Here is a 9,580-nt window from a genome sequence, read left to right as displayed (position 1 = left end):
GCCTCATTTTAATGACCCCCCCCCATGTGTGTGTGTGTGTGTCTGTCTGTGTGTCTTTCGTGCATGTGTGTGTGTGTGTGTGTGTGTGTGAACCTCATTTTAATGACCCCCCCTCCCCCATAAAGCCAACGACAACTGGTGTGCATTTTTTTGTGGCTGGTGTTTGTGATTTGTTTGTGAGGTGTTTTTCAGCTCTGTTTGATTTAGTTTTGTAGCAGCCCCCCCCCCCCCCGTGCTTTGATCCCCGAGTCGCTCAGCTGTCTCTGTCCGTTTCTCTCCCCTGGGTGTTAAACAGCCCCCGGGCGCTGGAGGGACTGTGAAGAACTGTTGTTTTTTTGGTTTGTTTGTTTTTAGCCATTAAGGGATGACGTCCTTATTTTAGGATGGGCTGCTTTGTAATTTTCTGGAGCATTTTTAACATCTGTCTGTTATTGAAATTTTCTCTTTAACTATATTCTTATGATAACTTACTCCTGTAATTTTGTTCGCCGCAAATGTGAAGTCTAAATGTAACTGATAATTCTGCGAATCTAGTTTTGATATGCTTTACCAGACCTCTCTGTGCTTTACAATGCTTCCCTATGCTTTACCAGACCTCTCTGTGCTTTACAATGCTTCCCTGTGCTTTACCAGACCGCTCTGTGCTTTACAATGCTTCCCTATGCTTTACCAGACCTCTCTGTGCTTTACAATGCTTCCCTATGCTTTACCAGACCTCTCTGTGCTTTACAATGCTTCCCTATGCTTTACCAGACCTCTCTGTGCTTTACAATGCTTCCCTATGCTTTACCAGACCTCTCTGTGCTTTACAATGCTTCCCTATGCTTTACCACACCTCTCTGTGCTTTACAATGCTTCCCTATGCTTTGCCAGACCTCTCTGTGCTTTACAATGCTTCCCTATGCTTTACCACACCTCTCTGTGCTTTACAATGCTTCCCTATGCTTTACCAGACCTCTCTGTGCTTTACAATGCTTCCCTATGCTTTACCAGACCTCTCTGCGCTTTACAATGCTTCCCTATGCTTTACCACACCTCTCTGTGCTTTACAATGCTTCCCTATGCTTTACCAGACCTCTCTGTGCTTTACAATGCTTCCCTATGCTTTACCAGACCTCTCTGTGCTTTACAATGCTTCCCTATGCTTTACCAGACCTCTCTGTGCTTTACAATGCTTCCCTATGCTTTACCAGACCTCTCTGTGCTTTACAATGCTTCCCTATGCTTTACCAGACCTCTCTGTGCTTTACAATGCTTCCCTATGCTTTACCAGACCTCTCTGCGCTTTACAATGCTTCCCTATGCTTTACCACACCTCTCTGTGCTTTACAATGCTTCCCTATGCTTTACCAGACCTCTCTGTGCTTTACAATGCTTCCCTATGCTTTACCAGACCTCTCTGTGCTTTACAATGCTTCCCTATGCTTTACCAGACCTCTCTGTGCTTTACAATGCTTCCCTATGCTTTACCAGACCTCGCTGTGCTTTACAATGCTTCCCTATGCTTTACCAGACCTCGCTGTGCTTTACAATGCTTCCCTATGCTTTACCAGACCTCGCTGTGCTTTACAATGCTTCCCTATGCTTTACCAGACCTCGCTGTGCTTTACAATGCTTCCCTATGCTTTACCACGCCTCTCTGTGCTTTACAATGCTTCCCTATGCTTTACCAGACCTCTCTGTGCTTTACAGTGCTTCCCTATGCTTTACCAGACCTCTCTGTGCTTTACAATGCTTCCCTATGCTTTACCAGACCTCGCTGTGCTTTACAATGCTTCCCTATGCTTTAGCAGACCTCTCTGTGCTTTACAATGCTTCCCTATGCTTTACCAGACCTCTCTGTGCTTTACAATGCTTCCCTATGCTTTACCAGACCTCTCTGTGCTTTACAATGCTTCCCTATGCTCTACCAGACCTCTCTGTGCTTTACAATGCTCCCCTATGCTCTACCAGACCTCTCTGTGCTTTACAATGCTTCCCTATGCTCTACCAGACCTCTCTGTGCTTTACAATGCTTCCCTATGCTCTACCAGACCTCTCTGTGCTTTACAATGCTTCCCTATGCTCTACCAGACCTCTCTGTGCTTTACAATGCTTCCCTATGCTTTGCCAGACCTCTCTGTGCTTTACAATGCTTCCCTATGCTTTGCCATCTCTGCTGTGGGATACTTGTATTGCTTGGAGGGTGGGGGGTTCTAATCAGAATGCTTGTGGGGTGGGGGGGTGTCTCTTGTTTTGGTAGGTGTTGGGTTCTGTGAGGTGGGGAGGGGGGTCTCTTGTTTTGGTGGGTGTTGGGTTCTGTGAGGTGGGGAGGGGGGTCTCTTGTTTTGGTGGGTGTTGGGTTCTGTGAGGTGGGGAGGGGGGTCTCTTGTTTTGCTAGGTGTTGGGTTCTGTGAGGTGGGGTGCTGGGGGTGTCTCATGTTTTGGTGGGTGTTGGGTTCTGTGAGGTGTTGCTTGCTGGCCGGTGGGGCTGACACAGCTGTCTCAGGGTGACCTAACTGAGACATCGGGCTTCCTTTCCTGGTGATCCCAACACAGCGTAACATTCCCAAAGGGAAGGCGCGGCGTCCCAATGCAGAGACACGTAGAAATGATCCAGGTGGAGTGTTCACCCGTTTCATGCGTGAAACATCAAAGGAGCTTGGAAACCAAAAAAAAAAAAAAAATTAGTTACTGAAAATTATTTCAATTTGTCAATGGGGGGGTGGAATCTTCATATGAGAAGGAAGGGGGGAATAGAGAAAGAAAGGAGTGAAAGAAAGAATGAATGAGAAGCAATCCCACACACCTAGAGGAGCTGCATTCGGTGTCTTTGGTTTGATTTCACAACATGAAACATGAAAGGGGTGGTTTACGGCCGTGGGGGGGGGGGGGGTTAACTTAAACCAGGTGCAGGGTGGGACTTTCCCCCCCTCCTTAATTTTTTTACTGGCAACAGGCTTTTTTTGGCAACCAATCAGGAATGCCGGAATTCTGATTCGGAGGAGGGGGGGGGGGGGCAAGGGGGCTGGACTTGACTAGCAGACCCTCATGAAACTACATAAACCTTTGTCTGTTGCAAAAACACGCCTGCAAATTACCAGAGAGAGAGAGAAACTCAAGAGTGATCTACTGCGGCAGAAGAACAGGGGCAGGAAAAAGAAAGAATCTGTAAGTAAACTTTTTTTTTTTTTTTAAATGTTGCTTCCCTTGCTTTTCTGTCTTAAACTATTTGAGCTATTTCTGGCTTTTTCTCCCAACTTTACCGAAGCAGGGATCAAGAGCAGATACTTCAGCGTGAGTTTCAGATTGAAATATACGCATCTCTCTCTCTCTCTCTCTCTCTCTCTATACAAAAAACATTTTTGATTTGTGTGAGTGTTCAGAAACAAAATCTTGGTAGTGGGTATTTCTTTTACCTCTGTGGGCTGAGGATTTTTATTAGATTTTGGATCAAGCTGTAACAGTAGAAATAGTTTGGTTTTTTTTTTATAGACCAGTCTCCTCTGGGATTGTAACTTCTCAGTATAGTTGACAAGCCTTCTGATCCTGTTACGAATTCAGAGATTCAGCCCCAGGGCCTGCTTCCAGGCATCTGGATATCTCCCCATATGATTTTGGTTTTAAATAGATTATTTTGTTCCTTGCGTGTACAGCAGCGTGCAGATGTAGTGGCACGCCCCCCACTGCTTCTGTGGTTTTAATTTGCTGTGCAGACGAAATCAAACCGCTGTCACTGGAAATCTGGGTCAAAACAGTGATTCGTGTCTAATTTTAATAGGACACACAAATGCAGTTCATTTAAAACAGTCAGAGAAAAGGAACACAGAGCCACACACGGTGAAACGCAGGAGACTTTTCAGAAGCTGTTTACCTAATTTAAAAGCACGAAGCGGTCTGACGCATTTTCACACAGGAGCGGCTGTTGTTTCTATAGATTACTGAGAGGAAATTGAGATTCTCACACCCAGAGGTGTTTTCATGCAGGCGGGTCTATAAAGGGTATCGATGAGACATCTGATCAAACTCCTGGCTCCTGATCATTTCAATATTAATAATAATAATAATACTAGACTTCATTGAGGGGAGCTCTGAACCCCAGGACTGGGTGCAGCAGCAGCAGCAGGGCTAGTGTGAGTTTCTAACCCTGCTCAAACTCCTGGCTCCTGATCATTTCAATATTAATAATAATAATAATAATAATAATAATAATAATAATAATAGACTTCATTGAGGGGAGCTCTGAACCCCAGGACTGGGTGCAGCAGCAGCAGCAGGGCTAGTGTGAGTTTCTAACCCTGCTCAAACTCCTGGCTCCTGATCATTTCAATATTAATAATAATAATAATAATAATACTAGACTTCATTGAGGGGAGCTCTGAACCCCAGGACTGGGTGCAGCAGCAGCAGCAGGGCTAGTGTGAGTTTGTAACCCTGCTCAAACTCCTGGCTCCTGATCATTTCAATATTAATAATAATAACACTAGACTTCATTGAGGGGAGCTCTGAACCCCAGGACTGGGTGCAGCAGCAGCAGCAGGGCTAGTGTGAGTTTCTAACCCTGCTCAAACTCCTGGCTCCTGATCATTTCAATATTAATAATAATAATAATAATAATAATAATACTAGACTTCATTGAGGGGAGCTCTGAACCCCAGGACTGGGTGCAGCAGCAGCAGCAGGGCTAGTGTGAGTTTCTAACCCTGCTCAAACTCCTGGCTCCTGATCATTTCAATATTAATAATAATAATACTAGACTTCATTGAGGGGAGCTCTGAACCCCAGGACTGGGTGCAGCAGCAGCAGCAGCAGCAGGGCTAGTGTGAGTTTGTAACCCTGCTCAAACTCCTGGCTCCTGATCATTTCAATATTAATAATAATAATACTAGACTTCATTGAGGGGAGCTCTGAACCCCAGGACTGGGTTGCAGCATCAGCAGCAGCAGCAGCAGGGCTAGTGTGAGTTTCTAACCCTGCTCAAACTCCTGGCTCCTGATCATTTCAATATTAATAATAATAATACTAGACTTCATTGAGGGGAGCTCTGAACGCCAGGACTGGGTGCAGCAGCAGCAGCAGCAGCAGCAGCAGCAGCAGGGCTCGTGTGAGTTTCAAGTCTGTAGAAATGTCTCCCTGCTGATTCAGTGGGGGGTACAGCTATTGCTCGGGCTGTTTTGAAGTCTTGAAGGGTTGTGTGTTTGTTTTTTTGCAGCCAGCTGGGTCACGTCACATCGAGGCGGATCAGGCTGGATAAACACATGTAGAGCACAGTGGCATGGCAGAGACAGACAGCTCTTTGAGTGCAGCTAGCAGTGGCTGAAAGCGTTGAGTTTTCTTATAACCGGCTTTCCACAAGAAGACCCTTGTCTTTGGAGAGCCGTCGAGGGCCCCACCCTTTTTTTTTTTTTTTGCAACGATTTTATTCATTATTAATTTAGTCTTTGAGCAGAGACTAGGGGGGTGAACTCTGCTTCATTATTATTATTATTATTATTATTATTATTATTTATTTCTTAGCAGACGCCCTTATCCAGGGCGACTTACAATTGTTACAAGATATCACATTATACATTATTTCACATTATACAGATATCACATTATTTTACATACAATTACCCATTTATACAGTTGGGTTTTTACTGGAGCAATCTAGGTAAAGTACCTTGCTCAAGGGTACAGCAGCAGTGTCCCCCACCTGGGATTGAACCCACGACCCTCCGGTCAAGAGTCCAGAGCCCTGACCACTACTCCACACTGCTTCAACAACTGCTGCTGCTGCTGCAGAGTCACTTCCAATAGGAGCTCGTTTGTTTGACGTCTCATCCGAAGGACGGAGCACAAGGAGGTGAAGTGACTTGCTCAGGGTCACACACACACACACAACGCTGCAGAGTCGCTTCTTCCAATAGGAGCTCGTTTGTTTGACGTCTCCAGGTTCTGAAATCTCGCCGTTATCTGAAGCAACGTTTCTGTCTTTGTTTAGAATCGCTTTTGCGTTTCCGTTTCAGTCATCCTGGAAGCTGCTGTTTTGTTTTGTAAAAGTCTAGAGCACCATTTTTGTCCAGCTCTGTAGAGCTCTCAAACATGTCTTAAGTACAGCTGGTACACCAGAGTGTAACCCTTAACCTCATTCCCTCGGTAACCATGCAGGGTTAGGAACAAGATTCCCGTTGCACAGCGGTGTGATCCAGTCCTGGTTTCACTGGGAGTTTAATATTCAGACACACCCTGAGCTTGTTAGCTAGACACACTGGGGGCTGATCAAGCTGGTAGCAGTAAAACCTGGAATGGATCACACTGCTGTGCAATAGGATATCTTGTTTCCAGCCCTGGTGTGTAACGCAAGGAAAGGCTCTCCCAGCTTGATGAAATGACAGTGTTTTGCAAGGGACCTTATTTCAGACAGGCACTTGTGTGGTCTGCCAAGCCCAGGCTGTCATAGTGCTGTTTTTTTTTTTTTTTTTGACTAGCCGTCTCCCCCTGCTGTTTAACTGCACCAGCCTCTAATTACAAGCTGTGTTCAGGGTAGGTGGGCCACACTGCTTGTTTTAAACTAGGCAGATCCTTTTCATTGAGTTTTAAAAGGTGCTGGGTGTGTTAATACAGGGTTTACACACACTTAACGGTGTAGAGTGGAGCTCTCTTTCCTATAGACCTCTATACAGCTCTGCAGTGTTGAGAGTGGAGTTCTCTTTCCTATAGACCTCTATACAGCTCTGCAGTGTTGAGAGGGGAGCTCTCTTTCCTATAGACCTCTATACAGCTCTGCAGTGTGGAGAGTGGAGCTCTCTTTCCTATAGACCTCTATACAGCTCTGCAGTGTTGAGAGGGGAGCTCTTTTTCCTATAGACCTCTATACAGCTCTGCAGTGTTGAGAGTGGAGCTCTCTTTCCTATAGACCTCTATACAGCTCTGCTGTGTTGAGAGTGGAGCTCTCTTTCCTATAGACCTCTATACAGCTCTGCAGTGTTGAGAGTGGAGCTCTCTTTCCTATAGACCTCTATACAGCTCTGCAGTGTTGAGAGTGGAGTTCTCTTTCCTATAGACCTCTATACAGCTCTGCAGTGTTGAGAGGGGAGCTCTCTTTCCTATAGACCTCTATACAGCTCTGCAGTGTGGAGAGTGGAGCTCTCTTTCCTATAGACCTCTATACAGCTCTGCAGTGTTGAGAGGGGAGCTCTTTTTCCTATAGACCTCTATACAGCTCTGCAGTGTTGAGAGTGGAGCTCTCTTTCCTATAGACCTCTATACAGCTCTGCTGTGTTGAGAGTGGAGCTCTCTTTCCTATAGACCTCTATACAGCTCTGCAGTGTTGAGAGTGGAGCTCTCTTTCCTATAGACCTCTATACAGCTCTGCAGTGTGGAGAGTGGAGTTCTCTTTCCTATAGACCTCTATACAGCTCTGCAGTGTTGAGAGTGGAGCTCTCTTTCCTATAGACCTCTATACAGCTCTGCAGTGTGGAGAGTGGAGTTCTCTTTCCTATAGACCTCTATACAGCTCTGCAGTGTTGAGAGTGGAGCTCTCTTTCCTATAGACCTCTATACAGTTCTGTAGACCTTTCCAATGTTTTATTATTATTTATTATTATTATTATTTATTTCTTAGCAGATGCCCTTATCCAGGGCGACTTACAATTGTTACAAGATACCACATTATTTTTACATACAATTCCCCATTTATACAGTTGGGTTTTTACTGGAGCAATCTAGGTAAAGTACCTTGCTCAAGGGTACAGCAGCAGTGTCCCCCCCACCTGGGATTGAACCCACGACCCTCCGGTCAAGAGTCCAGAGCCCTAACCACTACTCCACACTGCTGCCCTGTTTTAGATTTGGTTAAGATTTTAAAAGCTATGGATGAAGGACCAACTAAACCTCAAACAACCTCTAAGGACTAAACTTTGCCTTCGTCAGCGAGAGCGAGTTTTCTAAACTAAACACGCTGATGCACCACAGAGAGAGTCAAAGGACTGACTCGGCTGTTTCTGAAAGAAACATACACAAACTCACAAGAACGTTTGCTGAGTTTCTCGCAAGGGAGGGCTTTGTGTTTTTTTAATGTCTGGAATGGAAATCTGTAATTTGAGGAAATAACATGTTTAGGATTTATTTTCTGTGTGTTTTAAATTGCAGGTTTGCATTGAGATCTGTGCACAGCAATACCAAGCTGCTTGCTAAAGCAATCTGGTCCTTTATGAAGCAAAATTAGTTTAATCTTATATATATATATATATTTATAATGTAATTGATATCCTTTATAGATATTTACTGTTTCTAACTCCAGTCACACAAAATTCCACACGGGGTGCAAGTCCACAACAAACAAAATATTTTGGCACTTTTTATTTTTTTTCGAAGGCATATTTTTTTCTTAATAAGGTGTTTTACGAAGTGGGGATGTCCCCACAGCGTCGTTTTTTCAGGAGTCGCTATCTTTGTGGAGACATTTTCTCAAATTTTGTCCGCACATTGATAGTAATACCTGCCCACACGCACGCAGTTACATACGCACGCACACACACAGTTACACTCTCTCTCTCTCTCTCTCTCTCTCTCTCTCTCTCTCTCTCTCACACACACACACACACACACACACATCCAGACCCAGACTGCTGTCTCCTTCAATACAGCACGAGCAGCACTGAAGCAGAGTCACTGATCCTTATACACACACACACACACACACGCACACACACACACACACACACACACCCAGACCCAGACTGCTGTCTCCTTCAATACAGCATGAGCAGCACTGAAGCAGAGTCACTGATCCTTATACACACACACACACACACACACACACCCAGACTGCTGTCTCCTTCAATACAGCATGAGCAGCACTGAAGCAGAGTCACTGATCCTTATACACACACACACACACACACACACACACACACACCCAGACTGCTGTCTCCTTCAATACAGCATGAGCAGCACTGAAGCAGAGTCACTGATCCTTATATATACACACACACACACACACACACACACACACACACACACACACACCCAGACCCAGACTGCTGACTCCTTCAATACAGCATGAGCAGCACTGAAGCAGAGTCACTGATCCTTATACACACACACACACACACACACACACACACACACACACCCAGACCCAGACTGCTGACTCCTTCAATACAGCATGAGCAGCACTGAAGCAGAGTCACTGATCCTTATACACACACACACACACACACACACACACACACACACACACACACACACACCCAGACCCAGACTGCTGTCTCCTTCAATACAGCATGAGCAGCACTGAAGCAGAGTCACTGATCCTTATACACACACACACACACACACACACACACACACCCAGACCCAGACTGCTGACTCCTTCAATACAGCATGAGCAGCACTGAAGCAGAGTCACTGATCCTTATATACACACACACACACACACGCACACACACACACACGCACACACACACACACCTCACACACACCCACTCACACACACACACACACACACACAGTTACACTGTCACAAGACTGAACAGATTCAATTCTTTTAGCCTGTCTGCATACGACTTGCCTTTTAAACCCGGGATAATTCTGGTCGCTCTTCTTTGCACTCTTT

General features: G+C 45.3%; 1 protein-coding gene across 1 annotated transcript in view; it reads left to right on the top strand.

Annotated features, from left to right (window-relative positions):
- Nucleotides 1-3,018: 3,018 nt before the first annotated feature.
- LOC117967851 (EGF-containing fibulin-like extracellular matrix protein 2) overlaps nt 3,019-9,580 on the top strand; it is a 20,167-nt gene continuing 13,605 nt past the window's right edge. Inside the window, exon 1 of the mRNA XM_059021458.1 lies at nt 3,019-3,150. The gene's annotated coding sequence lies outside the window, so the exon portion shown is untranslated. The remainder of the gene's footprint in view (nt 3,151-9,580) is intronic.

Source organism: Acipenser ruthenus, unplaced genomic scaffold (genome assembly GCF_902713425.1).
Source record: "Acipenser ruthenus unplaced genomic scaffold, fAciRut3.2 maternal haplotype, whole genome shotgun sequence".
NCBI lineage: Eukaryota > Metazoa > Chordata > Actinopteri > Acipenseriformes > Acipenseridae > Acipenser > Acipenser ruthenus.
Note: the sequence above shows the minus strand (reverse complement) of the source record. Positions and strands in the feature narration are given on the sequence as shown.